Source organism: Fukomys damarensis, unplaced genomic scaffold, assembly GCF_012274545.1.
Source record: "Fukomys damarensis isolate Sample0158 unplaced genomic scaffold, DMR_v1.0_HiC HiC_scaffold_26, whole genome shotgun sequence".
Lineage (NCBI taxonomy): Eukaryota > Metazoa > Chordata > Mammalia > Rodentia > Bathyergidae > Fukomys > Fukomys damarensis.
Genome location: NW_022900938.1, coordinates 7074103 through 7087955, shown reverse-complemented (window position 1 = coordinate 7087955; position 13853 = coordinate 7074103). Strand labels below are relative to the sequence as shown.

Below are 13853 nucleotides of genomic sequence, written 5' to 3'. Positions count from 1 at the left end.
GAGAGAGAGAGAGAGAGAGAGAGAGAGAGAGAGAGAGAGAGTGTAATAGAGCCAGAAGAAACCAGTGTAAGTACCTTTGACTTAAGAGTGAACCAATTTCATTCAAATGGGAGGAAGTCTGATCCAATTTAAAGAAAAATATTATTTGAATTACAAGATTTTTAAAAAAGAGATGTAATATTATTTTCAAGTTTATGTGTAAGTTGAACTCATTGCTAGAAAAAAAACCTGTAGGTTTAAATGTTACTGGAATCTTCTTTTAATGAATAGTTATGTATGGTTTCATTAGGACTATCTTTTAAATGCAAGTAATTTATATATTAACGTTTTTAAAATGAAATGCCTAATTAAGCTCCTTAAATTTTGTCCACCGTACTGATTTGTTTAGTGATTCTCTTATTATATAAACAGCTCAGAGGTAAACTTCAGGCCAGTAATGGCTCTAATTTTCAAACTTTGACAGTTGGTAGGGCTGGAAGGAATGCGTTCACTCTAGTTCTCCTCTACTCGACACCCCTAAAATGTTGCAGCTGGAAGAGACGTCAAAAGGGGAGGCCAGCTGTCTGCTCCAGGCTGTGAGGTGCCGTGACACGGTGCAGGGATGTGATGAGACGCTGCTGGAAGCTCTTCCTGTCGCAGAAACGTGGACAGCAATCTGAAGATGGAAGTCAAGCAAAGCGCTCAGGAGAGCCTCTCAGCGCCTGCTCAAGCTGGTCTGTTGCACAGCCTGGAAGGGAGTCAGATCCAAGACAGTGCTAAGGGAAGCTAGTCAGGAAGCAGGCTCCGCTGGGAACGGCCAGGAGCAAGGCGCTTCCGAGGCTCTTGGGAGGCCTATTGGGCAACTCGGGCAACATCCTGCGAAATTCGGGATCACCGAGGGGAGCTAATCATGAAGGTACTAAGATGTTCATCATGAGCTGACCTTGGACAGCCCGCAGAGTCTCATGGCTTGAACTATCGAGTCTTCAGTTCGAGAATCTAAAAATGTAATCTCACCCACTTGTTCTTAGTGAGATTTGTGGGAAAGGAGACCCACATTATGCAAATCCACAAGGGAGGCAGTTATGAGCCCGTGAGTTCCTGTGTTAATAAACACAGCTATAGGTGTAATGAACCACAGTGGGCGTTTTCTCTATTCTGGCTCTCTGTCTGGAGGTCCTACCTCCTCACCTACAAATTATGTACCAGAAGCCTAGGGAGGGCTGAAATAAAACACATCACAGGCAACCCTAAAAATACTGGATTGCGGTGAGGAATGTGGCTTGTACCACTTCTTCCCATTTTGGGCATATTTATTTTTGCCATTCAGTGCCTGACAATGGGGATTTCATGAATCATAGTGAAATGAAAAAAAAAAAAACACAACACAATAGATTTACCATAAAACCATATTTAATTTAAAAGAATGTGCTTTATTTTGTGATTCTGTCATGGCTCTTTATAGTTACTATAGTCAAAATTCTGATTTTAGGAAAATTATATTAGTACTATCTTTAAAATGTCTACATCTTGGCAGAATAAAAATATTGGCAATTATAGTTCCTAATTTTTCCTGTTTTAGAGAGTGATTTACAGTTGAATGTAATCCCAAAGCTTGAGTGCCAGTGGTTTAGAAAACTTAAATAAGATCAGTAGAGCAATACCATTCAAACAGACCTACAGAAATACATCGTCATATCTAAAAGTTCGTGCCAACTAATGTGGCTATACATAAATAAAATATGGCTGTATAAAATATGAGTGTACATGGGTACCTACAATAGGAACAAGTTTCACAACCTAATATTTAAACTTGCTTCATGCCACACACTATGGTCTATCTGTTAAAAATGTCAGTTGCTACCCAAGAATTCCATCTCATGACTTACTGATGGGACATAGCCCACAGTTTGAAAAACACCTTTACAAACTCAGAGTCCCCTCTTCCCAGGATAAAGCTGAGTAAACACTGACAGGTGTTTCCTTTTTGGATCTTCCTTTCTAGAGTCCACACAGACCATCTCCCTCCTACTGCAGATTTATTAGCCTGGAGAGTTGAAACATAACTGGTTAAACAAGGAAGTTTGCTAGCCACAATCCTGTTCTAAGAACATGCCCTTGCCACCTTGCTGAAATGAGAAATACTCTCCCTTCCTCTGGCTGTGGAGGTCACTTTGGTATTCTTTTTACAACATGAGTAAGTGCCTTAGTCTCATTAGCCTCACATTTACAAAGTGCTTCTAGCAATAGGTTATTTTTGCGGACTAGCGATTCACACTTGGTTTAATGGATTCTATCAGCCTCAGTTGTGGAGCATGACATTTTTGTTACAACTCAGAGTTGAAATTTGGGGAGAGGCAGAGGGGAACACCTTACTCCAGCCCTTGAACACTGACCAAGAAATGGGAGATAATTAGAATCTAGAGGCAAAGGGGAAAAGGCAACTCAAGCTAATTAAAGAAATTCATGATTAAGAATAAGTTGAGATGGGCAGATGTAATGACTTTGTCTATGTAAACTTGCCCCTAGTGTAAAGAAGAAAAGAAAATATGCTCGGAACACTGAAAGTCACCATTTAAGTTTGGATCATAGTTGCTGCTGTGGCTTCCTGTGATGGCTGACAGCTTGCGCTGTGGAGCCCGGAGGTCTGGAATCTAATCTGTAGTCTGGAATTCCATGTTGGGGTGAGGGGACTGAGCCCCAGGGAGGTTAAGTGACAGATTGAACAAGTCTCTTAACCTCTCGGAGAATAAAATGAGTTATGAAATGAGAAAGATCAGGCACCCTGCTTCGGGGGGCTGCTGTGTGGAGTGGATCAGCTAATATCCGAAACGTGATTGGCCCAGTGCTTGGCCCAGGCTAAATACTCTGTTCACTGTGGTCATTGCTGCTGTTATCGTACTTAGTGGCTTCTAGGCTTGGAGTTAAGGTCATTCACCTGGATTCAAGGTCCAGATTCCTCACCGTTTGTGTATAATATTGAAAAAATTACTTCATCTAAGTCTCAATCTCCTTGTCTAAATAATGTGCTAATGATGGGAAAGGGTTGTTTGATGCTCACGGACTTAATGACACCCTCAGTGCCTGTTGTGTAGTGATCTTTAGGTACTAGCCAGATAGGCCAAACTACCAATTTTACCTCAGTTTGTAGTCTACTTATTAATTTATGACAGTCCTTCTAGTGTATGTTTAATCATTGAGATCTTGATTTGTACAGCAGAGGTCTTAGAGAACAATGTAATTGTTCTTTGTCATTACAACTTACTGATAGGGAACAGCACTCCACACCAAAAGAACCAAACAAAAATGCAACTTAAATAAAGTTGAAGCATTCACTCGAACTCAATAGCTGTCCTTCTGGATTTCCATGATGCCCTCAGCACTGTGTTCTATAAGGAATATTTCCTCTTGATAAAGGTTGAAGAAAAGCCAAATTTAAAAGGCTACTATAATTAGGACTTTTGCTAATGGCACTTAAACTGATTAGTGTCCAATAGGACCCACGCTACTGAAGCGTATTTTTAGGCAGTTATACGTTTATATTAAATTAAGCATTCGTTGGATGAATGAGCGGCATCTCCGTGGGGCTCTCTGTGGTGCTGTGGCCACTCCCTGTAGCTGAGGACCTTAGTCGTTGCTGTTTTCCCTGCCTGGAATCTTCCTCCCTGGCTGACTTTGTTCTCATTCATTGTGGTCCTGGGTCATCTACCAACTGCGTCTTCAGTGTCTCCCTCCCCTACCACTTCAGCGTGTATCTTTCAATGTATGTATCACATCGCTGCTTCGAATGATACCTCTTATTTACAAGCTGCTTATTGCCTTTGTACCCTATGGGGGCTGAAGCCCCGTGAAGACAGAGATGTTGCCTATATTATTCACTCTGTGGAACAAATGTTTCTATTACGTGTAACAAATTGCCACACACTTAGCACATTCTGACAATACACACTGAGCACCTAGCAGTGTTCTGGGGTCAGGACTTGTGTAGGCATAGATTAGTTGGTTAGTTGCTTCACATCAGGCTTTCTCTTGGCAGAAAGCAAGGCATTGGCCAGGCTGCAGTCTCTTTTGAGATTTAGCATCTCCTATGACATTTGGGTAGTCAGCACATTGCAGTTTCCTGTGGTTGTAAGGCTGGCTCTCTTGCTGGCTGTCAGCTGGGGTGGAGGTGAGCTACTTTAGTTCCTAGGAACTACACAGAGTTCTGGTTATGTGACTTCTTCATTACATGGCAGTTGATTTCTTCAGCATGAGTGTCTGTTCTCTAGACCCTCTTTAAGACATTCGCCCAATTATGCTGGGCCCACTGAGGAAAATCTTTTGATTGACTCCAAGTCAACTGAACACAGATCTTGGTTATATCTGCAGGACCTTCCGTCTTCTCTACATAATGCCCCTTAATCACAGGAGTGACATCTTAGCATAGTCACAGGTGAGCACCTTCAAGGGGGGGAGGTTACATCATGCAGGTGCACCAGGGCTGGGAACCCTAAGAACTGCCTTAGAGTCCTGCCCAACACATGGCTGCACCCCTGCAGCCACCTGACACTTCATACTTCATCCACATTTGTGAATTAGTGGTGGATTGAAGTCAACAGAGAGCTGAGGAATCAGTGAGAAATGATGATTAGCCATGTTCCAATGTAGGTGGGATGATCCTGTGATTGGATCTTCCTCTTAACCCACTGTCCTTACTGGTGGGCCATGAGTGCTGTGCCGCATGCAGGGGTGCCTGGCAGCATCTGCTGCACCATAGCTCCGAAGTTTCTGCAGGAGATCTTGACCCATTTTTCTGCGGAGCAGCCCAGGCAGATGAAAGTGCTGCCGGAATGGCAGGCACTCAGAAGCCCAGCCTGACCTCTGCAAGTCGTGGATATCGGAGATAAGAGCTTGGCCTTCTGCCGTCTGTCTTTGAACACTTACTGTTCTACTGCTTCCCTAAAACTAGAGAAAAAGAAGGTAGTTTGAAAGGATATAAAATTAGGCACAGAAAGCCATCCTGATGGCACCTAAGAAGCTGTGTGTAGAACAACCCCCTGAAGGCCATGCCCGCAGTCCTATTACTTGAGATGTAAGAAACAGAAAGGACAAGGTAGACCCAGGAATAGTATATGATCCTGTTCCAGCTGCATAACTGAAAACCACACCAGGCTTGGCTTCAATGGAAGACACTGATTTTCTTACAATCCTGGTGTCTAGAAGCCTGTGATGGAGGTGGCAGCACGCTGTGTCTGTGGTGAGGGCTCCTCAGGTGTGGACAGCCCCTGCTCTCTGTGTCCTACATGGCTGACAGCGGTGGCCAATCTCTTCCTCTTCTTGTAGGACACCAGGCTGGTTAGGTCAGGGCTCTAAGGAACAAGCGAGGATCTCACTGAACTCTTCTTACCTCCTTAGAGATCTGAACTCAAGCTACAGTCACCCAAGGGCTCGGGCTTCAACATAGGAATTTTGAGGGGACATGACTGAGTCCATAACACAGAGCCTGGGAAATTATGGAAAATGACGGAAGCTCTCAAAAGGAGCCAGGTAAGTGGACTGAGATTCCAGGCTCTGGATTTCAGTCATACCATCAAGTTGTCACTCGACCTCTTGCTTGCATCGGGGGCAAATGCACTTCTTGTGGGGCCTGGAACTTAGGCATTAACCTTCTCTGCCTGGTGGTCCCTGCATGACCAGTGAATGGGGTGCTTGGGCTGGGTTAGGCCTCCTGACCCAGTTCCACTCTTCCCAAGCCTAATGATTAAATTCCACATGGCCATTTGCCATGGGAAGGCTCAGCGTCCATCTTCATTTGGTGCAAAATGATGACCTAGAAACAGGGATGCTTCTGTGAACTCTCCGTTGGGAGTGATTTCCAAGTTCCCAGACTTGCAGATTCCGTTAGGGACATCAGATTTTCCTGGAAAAGGTCCACAGAGCCAGTCCCAGGGGCCTGTCCCTGGGACACGCTCTGGATGATGGGGACTGGCCCTTTTCCATTCCACCTCTTATCTGACTCTGGAAGAACTCCATAGCTCAGAGCTGCTCTTAACACTTTTGCAGCACAGATAATGTGGACACCCAGGCACCTGAACTTTTGTTTGTTTGTTTGCTTTTCGGTGACTCACCACATTTATTCTGGGTTACTCACCGGGTCTTGAAAGTTTAAGTAGGGTTAGTTCTGAACCCAAGCATGCCAGTTCTTAACATGAACACAGTATGAAAGCTAAATTTTTATTCAGGGATCTAAGCTTTTGGCCTCTGAGTTTGTGTAGAAAAAAACAAATCTCTCATACATACTTTCCACATTTCTCTTCTTTCCAAATGTGGTACAATTATAGATTTTTTGTGAAACAATCAAAACAAATCATGTAGCAATCTAATAGAAACTTCACACATCACATGTGTAAGACCCCCACATCAGCACTGATTTCCCCAGAATTGCTGATGGCTACAGCAAGCTTAGCTAAATTATTTAACCTATTGTTTTTACTGAGGTTCAAATAACAACATGAGGTTTTGGAGTTTTCCAGAGGTGGATCTTCAGGGTGGCCGGGAACTTAACTTCAGGGTGGCTGGGAACATCTTATGGTTATTATTATCATCAATATTAATATATCTCTATCAGAAATCATGCTGCTAACAGTGTAAGGTTAGCGATACCCAATGCTGATGCTTTGCTTTAGCGTCTTCATGAGGATAAACCCGGTTCATCCGCCTAGTGGGTCTGCTCTTTGTTACACGGACATGTACCAACATGGCACACTGGGAGATGTAGCTGGCCAAGCACCGCCGCCGAAGGGGCCTTGTTTCTCCTGTTTCCATCCTTGAAGGTGAGTGGCAGAAAGGGTAGTCACCTCTTCCTCGGGGCTCTGCTCCTTCCCTGCACCCCAGCGCGGGCCACCACACTTATCCCTCCATTTTAGTCCCATAGCCCTGGTCACACTGGGTCCCCAGCATCTGAGCTTCCAGCCTCGCTTGGAGAGATCTGCTTTTGCAGCAGGGCTCTGCTCATCTTTCCTGCTGTTTGTTTTAACTCCTTGTAATAGCCTGAGTTAAAAGGCATTAAGGTGTTAAGTATCCGGTAGACACAAAGAAGAAACCCGCTGATGATGGAGACAGGGTCTTTTCCTTGCAATCTTTTTGGATGATATAAAAAGACGCGAATAATAATTTCTTAGGCACAAAACAGATCAACACTTTTTTTAGATTTACACGAACCCCAACATTATTTTCTTCTGAGGCTTTTCACGTGCTGCCCATTGCCGCTTCACTCTGGGGGCTGCTATTTGCCATCATGGAGTCGTTTGCTTCCTGACATTTACAAGCAGAATAGTGGGCCCAGGAGCAATACTTTCCCGGAGTGAACTTGGAGCAGTGTCCACATCAGCTGTGGAACACATACGTGCCAGGTTGTGTGGCCCTTGGAATGGGCGACACAATCAGTAAGGCACACCAGACACACACACCAAAATCTCTGCCCTCGGGACACACATTTCCTATTTAGCACACATACAGAAAAATACAGAAGAATTTCTGCACTTGCTCGAACCCAACAGATAGACCCGTGTTTTGCCTTTGGGATGTAGCAGTTGGTGCTGTACAGGAAATAGAATGCCTCGCGACAAAGCGAGGTTTTGTCACAGGCTGGCTTTTCAAGTGCGAGGAGATCTGGCTCCCTTCTCTTGTGATTCACGTGGGAGACACGGCTTTGCCTCTGCAGAACACCTCCACCCCTTTTATCTAGAGCAGGGCTGTGCTCTGGTGGAGGAGCGCTAGATTCCCAATTCAGGATTGCAGAAGCAACGTGGAGCCAGCGTTACCGGAATTACTACGCAGGGTTTTCATATATTTTTCTTTTGACAACCCAGGGCTCAAAAACGACTTCAAAAAAATTCCCCCCCCAAAGCAACCAACCAACCAACCAACCAAACAAACAAAAAAACCCATACGGTCACATTTCTATAGATAGTGAGTAGCAGGTCATTATTTTCAATAGTAAGAATAAGACGTTTAGGGTTAGGCTTTGGACGAGGTATGGAGAATTGACTGTCACTGCACATGGAAAATACACAATTATGCTTGGATTTATAAAAAGACTCACAACACATATGCACACAGGCACACATGCACACAAGCCCCTGCTACTGCCCGGCGCCCGGCGTGTGCTCGCCTATGTGAGCTGCAGAACTGGGAAAGGTAAATCATCCCCCTCTCAGTACCTGTAATCTCTCAAATGCTTCATAAATGCGCAAGATGCTGCCTGGGTTGGATGTTTAAATCTCTGAATTAGCTGAAATGGTTGTAAAATCGCATGGAGCCAGACAGTTTACAATCAACTGCAAATCAAGGAGGCTTCTCCGAGTTGTTTGTTCTCAGGCGTGGGGAATGCACCGAACTTGCTAAATGTGCATTTGATGCCCCATTAGCAGCTCTGCTTGTGATTACAACCTCCTACCCCCTCTCCTCATCTTCCTCCTTCTGTCCAGGGGAGCCGGGTGAAACCCTGGGTGCCAAGAGGAAGTGGTTTGGGCTCCCTGGAATGGTTGACTGGGCGTACACCGCCCGTGTTCCTAGTTAGCTCCTCACACACCCAGCCCTGACATCAGAACTGATTTCTGTCAGCTCTAATGTGCCTGAAAAATCTCTTTCATGGCAGTTTCCTCTCCTAACACATCCCGGGGGAATTTCCCCTAAGGGTGTGAGGCAACAGTGGATTATGACTATGATAAGATGTTCCCTTGGAGGAGAGCTGCATGAAAAGCAGCCTGCGCAGCTGTTGTTTTCCTTATTTAGGGGCTGTTTCGCACGGAATGATCCTGGAACACACCCCAGGCCTCTGTCTGGACTTCTCTGCAGCCTACAACTTCCTCTTTAGCGTCGCGGCTCCCGAAACACTTGGTGACAAATGGAAGCTTCCCTGAGAAGTGTGCCCAGTGATCTGCATTAGCTTCCCCGCTCTGCAGGCTGGCGTTTCTTGTGGGGCATCGCATTCTTACAGGGAGACTAATAACTGGTAGTTGGCCTCCTGAAATCTTTTTCTTTTTTTGAGCAAGGTAAGAGAAAACAATAACTACATCCACCTCTGCATAACTAATACATGGGCAAAAGGATGTTACAGAAGTAGTGAAGGGTTAGCAAGATACTGTAAGAAATTGTTTAAAGGAACCAGAGATGTTTAGCCCAGCAAGATCAATTTTATTGTTATTATTTTCAGAGGAGGGTGGTAGACATGATTCAAACGTTTAAAGGGCCGTCAGGGAAAGAACTACAAGTTATTTTCTCCTTTTCTTATGTAGTTCTAGTCAGCAGAACTAGAATCAATACGTGGGATTCAAAGGTAAACAGATTTCTGTTTATATGAGGAAGAGCGTCCCGCGTGTTAGCTCTGCGCAGTGCTGAGATCTATGTTCGCAAGCAGAAGCTGTGCGAGCTGCCCGAGAGAGGGAATTCTGCGCGGGGTGTAGTTGAGCCGGACCTGGAAGATTCCTTCCCATCTGTTTTGTTTCCTTTTCTCTCCTCCGCTTCTCCTCCCTTTGGCAGCACTGAAGATCCATCCTCGGACCCCTGCATGCTAGGCAAGCGCTTAACTGCTGCCCTACATCCCCAGCCCCCGTACTTTCCCGAATTTGAAATTTCTTGTTCGATTTTCATTTGACGGAGGATTGATGGGAGGCTTAGAAGCTCAGTCTCGCTCTTCATTCCCTCTCTTGCCTTCCCAGAGGAAAAATACAGTTGATCAAATTAAACTTATTCCGTGACCTTAAAGAAGTTGGCTTTTTATCTATTTTTTAAAATTCATTTTCTCTTTTGGAGCACGTAATTCCGCACAAAGGAGAGCTTTGGACGTGAACTGAGTGCTCACAGATTCTCTTTATAACTTGACCAACTGCCTGGCACTTAGCTGAGCTTTGGCAGCGTGTCACCTCCCGCTCTTGTAGCTAACTTGTGGATTTTGCCTACCCAGCATGCGTCGGCACACAGCAGCAGCTCATTTTCCTACGGGGGATCCCACCTCTCCCACCACGGGTCACACAGCGTTTCCCTCCATTGACAGCCCTCCTCTGTCCCAGGACTTCGCGTGGTGAGAGCTGCCCCAAACCAAGTCAATCCCATGCTCCCCTGGAACGTGAGTGAGGAATTCTGTGACACAGAGACAGAGAAAGGTTGGAGCTGATTGTTTCCTGCAGTCCTGGGAGGGGAATGTCCTTTCGTTCACGTTCCCCAGCCTCACACGCAGATGGCCAATTCGTCTCACAAGTTGTGTGTGTTTGTTTTGTGGCGAGTTGCATGATCCTGAGATGGGTTTGCATCAAGATTTGAAGTATGTGACCTTGTATGTTTTCATGGAGAAGGGAAATGATATATGTGTGGCATGTTCAATTAAGTATCTTCTAGGGAGATTTTCCCGTGGGCTCCTTTTACTAGGGGCCTTAGGGATGGAGGATTCCCGCTTCCTGAAGCGTTAGAAAGTGAAGGTCAAAGGTTGGCTGCATCTCACGTTGTGAGACAACACCATGTGATTTCAAAGCTGGTGTTTGTGTGTGCCTGCGTGTGTGTGTACGGAACTGGGGAGGAGAAGCAACCTCTAAAAGTTTGCTTTGCAAGATGCCCGAACGCTGAGCCTCAGATTTGTCAAGAAAGATCTGTGTGTTTGGGTGGAACCTGTCTCCTTGGTAAGCGGGCAGTGGCCTGTCCCCTCTTGCCCCGCTTGTGAACTTTTGTTCACCTTGGCAGTTTACGTCACCTTGGCTGTTGAACTTCCCTTTGTGGTGAAACTCATAGGCATTGAGGACTGGCAAGAAAAGGACGGAAAGCAAGGGTGTGCTGGACTAGGTCACATTTTTCCTGAACACTCTGAAATATCAGGATGTATGGAGCATGAGTCACCACTCTCTGTTGGAAACTTCTGTAGCCTTTACAGAGGAGGCCAAATCCCTCCCAAGCTGTGCTTTTTCACACCCCAGTACTTGACAGTGAAAGGGCAAATCCAAGGGAGCAGAAGCGCATTCCTCTTTTTTCTTGCAGTCTGTCAGCCCTTACTGTTCCCCTGACACACTTGGATTCACATGGGTGTGCCACTGGTGCACATGAAGGGCACGTGCGACAGAGGCTCACCTGAGCTGCCTCCTGCTGGTGTGCAAGCCCAGAGCCCCTCTAGAGTTCGGACGGAAGAGAGGGGCACAGTGTTTTGCTGAGGACTTGGAGGCAAATAATACCGTCAGGCAGGCACCTGAGGGGAGAAGGCCACGTTCAAAATAGGGACACACGAGCTTAAATATTGCATGGTTTCTCTTACATGAAAAGCCCGAAATATAAATGTAGTACAAAGTAAAAGATAGATAATGGGGAACTAGGGAGATCTTGTGCAAAAGGGAAGAGGACCAAAGCATGGGGGTGAGGGAAAGGGGATGAAAACAAGAATCGAGATGTGTTGTGTGCTTGTACCAACTCTGCCAGAGGAATGGGATCACTATGTACTGCAAACACGTATAATAAAAAATAAAAATGGAAAAAGAAGTGACCAGTAAAATCACAGACTACAGGGAAATAACTTAAACTGTACAGGTAAAGAGGTAAGAAAGACTGCCATATGCTCAAAATGCAAAAACTAACAAACAAAAACCATCATAGTGAGTCCTAGTTGTTTGGCAGACTGGAGCCTGATCCATCCTCTAGAACAGAAGTGTGAAAGTGCTGTAACAGTGACCCAGCCGGGCCATTCTGTCCAGAGCCACGCGGTCCCCCAGCTCTGCCAACCTGGGGGATTTCACGGCCTCAACCAGTGCTGCCGATGGAGAAGAACTGCAGCTGCCGAGGATTGGTCACGTCACACACACCGACCGTCTCCCTCACCGTCCACGAGCTGGGAGGTGGGGCAAGGGCACAGGCTGGGAACATTCACTGGAATCAACAGCTTTGAGTTAAAATTCTTTGCCATTGAGAACTTTGGCCAAGGAAGACCCTGGCTGTACCCGCTCCCCTGATGGGAATCCTTTGTCTTTTTAAAAATCATTTGGAATGCAAAAAAAATCTGCACAGTGAATTTTTCTTATTGAAAACTTATACCTTTCAGGCCTCTGACCACTTGTTACTTTAATGAATTTTGGTACTGATCCTTCTAAAATGCATTGCACACTTCTTTGCTTTCTGAAAAGATTGAGTTAAGACAGTATACATTTTTCACCTTCCTGTTTACTGTCAGATGTTCTGCTGTCTCTAACTGATTCTGTCCCTGCGTCTAATTTGCTGCTTCTGAATAGCAGTGCGCAAAAACTCAACGTGGGTGAACTTAAAAGTATACTGGTGATGTATGTTTTTGAGAAGGGGAGCAGAAACTCTCTTAAGTCAAGTGCATGAACTGTGATGTGCCTGGGGACACATATTTCTGCTTTTTGGAGACCTTTCAAAATGCTCCTCCAAAACTTTTCTTGTTCATCTTTGATTCTCAGTGGTGTCCTAGACATTTGAAGTTAGCAGATAAATAACCCTTGGATAAGTAAAGAGTTGTGGACTGACTGTTCTTCAAAGGTTAGAAAACACATCAGATATATCCGTTGTTTCCCAATTGGGAGTGGGGGTCAGCTGCAGAGTAGCTGGCTGAGGCACTTAATTCAACAGCTCAATGGCTACTCCCCCCAGTGGTGCTCACTTTGTATGTGAATGCAGGGCCTTTCACGGTGAGGAGGAGGACTGTGTCAGCAGAAGGAGCAGCAGAAGGTGCCGAGAGGACACAGCTTGGATGTAGAAGACCACACGGGAGGGAGAAGTCTTCTGCAGAGGGAGGTGAATGGCCCGAGGGGTAATGCTCTAGGTTTTAATTGAACTATCTGCAAACCCCTGTGGCCCATTCTTTGGAGCTATATTTGCCAGGAACTCAAGCATCTTGGAAGTGGGAGGAAGTGCACCCCAAGCCCGACACTTTCATTTTAGAAAAAGAACCTTAGATGAGCTGGCATAGGCACCCATGGTCTGACTCCCAAGCCAGTGATAGTTCTTCCTACCCTGCAACGCTTTCAAATGTAAGACGTCATCAGTGCAAGCCAAGGCTCTCTGTGGGCAGCGAGCTTACCTGCTAGTTTTTAGATGAAAAGTCCTGATGAATTGGGTGGTTTCCCATAATCAACCAAAAGATGCAGCAGATCATCTGCGAATGACCAATTGGCATAACGGACAAATGGTTTAGAGAAGTGGTTTTCATCTTTTTTATCTATCAGTAGATGGCAGGAGACACCATCAAATCAAGACGTGAAAAGGGCCCCACATGATGGAATTCTGTTATTGTTCCTTGCTTTCCCTAGAAGGCTTGGTACCTATGGTAGTCAGGGTGCTAAGCTGGCACCTAAGGAGAGGCTGTTTTTGAATAAAGATTTGGGCTCACTTATTTGCTTCCCCATTAACCTAGGGAGACTGCAGCTGGTGTAAAACAATAGCCAAATGTTGGAACTAAATTTACTCTCTTTAGAAAAGACACCTGGAGAAATGATTCATCACTCATGTTGCTAAGATTAATTGGGCATTATAATTGTGTTAAGTGGATGCACATACCGTGTAGTAATCCAGGAGTTTCCTAGTTGCTTTCTTCTCTTTGTTCTTTCCCTTTCAGCAGAGAAGAGAAAAGAGAGCTAGGTAGCTTTGGCATGAGACAGGGCCTTCTAGTATCATACACAGCTTTACCCAAGATTAATGCAGAGAAAGCACTATAATTAAAATAATACTCAGTAAATACAAGGATATTTTCAAATGCCCGAATTGGCCCCGGTCTTATAAACTGATATTTCCCTGCCCACAGAAAGGTCGTTTTCATCATGATTAAATTTGATTTTACTTAGAATTTTTTTTGGAGTAAAGAATACTTATGAGAGCCATCCTCAGGTTTTCCTCATTTGGAGATT

The 13853-nt window shown here is 45.2% G+C and overlaps 1 long non-coding RNA gene across 1 annotated transcript; it reads right to left on the bottom strand.

The window, feature by feature from the left end:
* Positions 1-11650: 11650 nt before the first annotated feature.
* Positions 11651-13561, bottom strand: LOC104871044. Its single transcript, XR_782718.2, has 3 exons — positions 13507-13561; positions 13031-13105; positions 11651-11862 (listed from the first exon to the last, which is right to left on the bottom strand). It is a non-coding gene; the product is annotated as an uncharacterized LOC104871044 (long non-coding RNA).
* Positions 13562-13853: the final 292 nt, after the last annotated feature.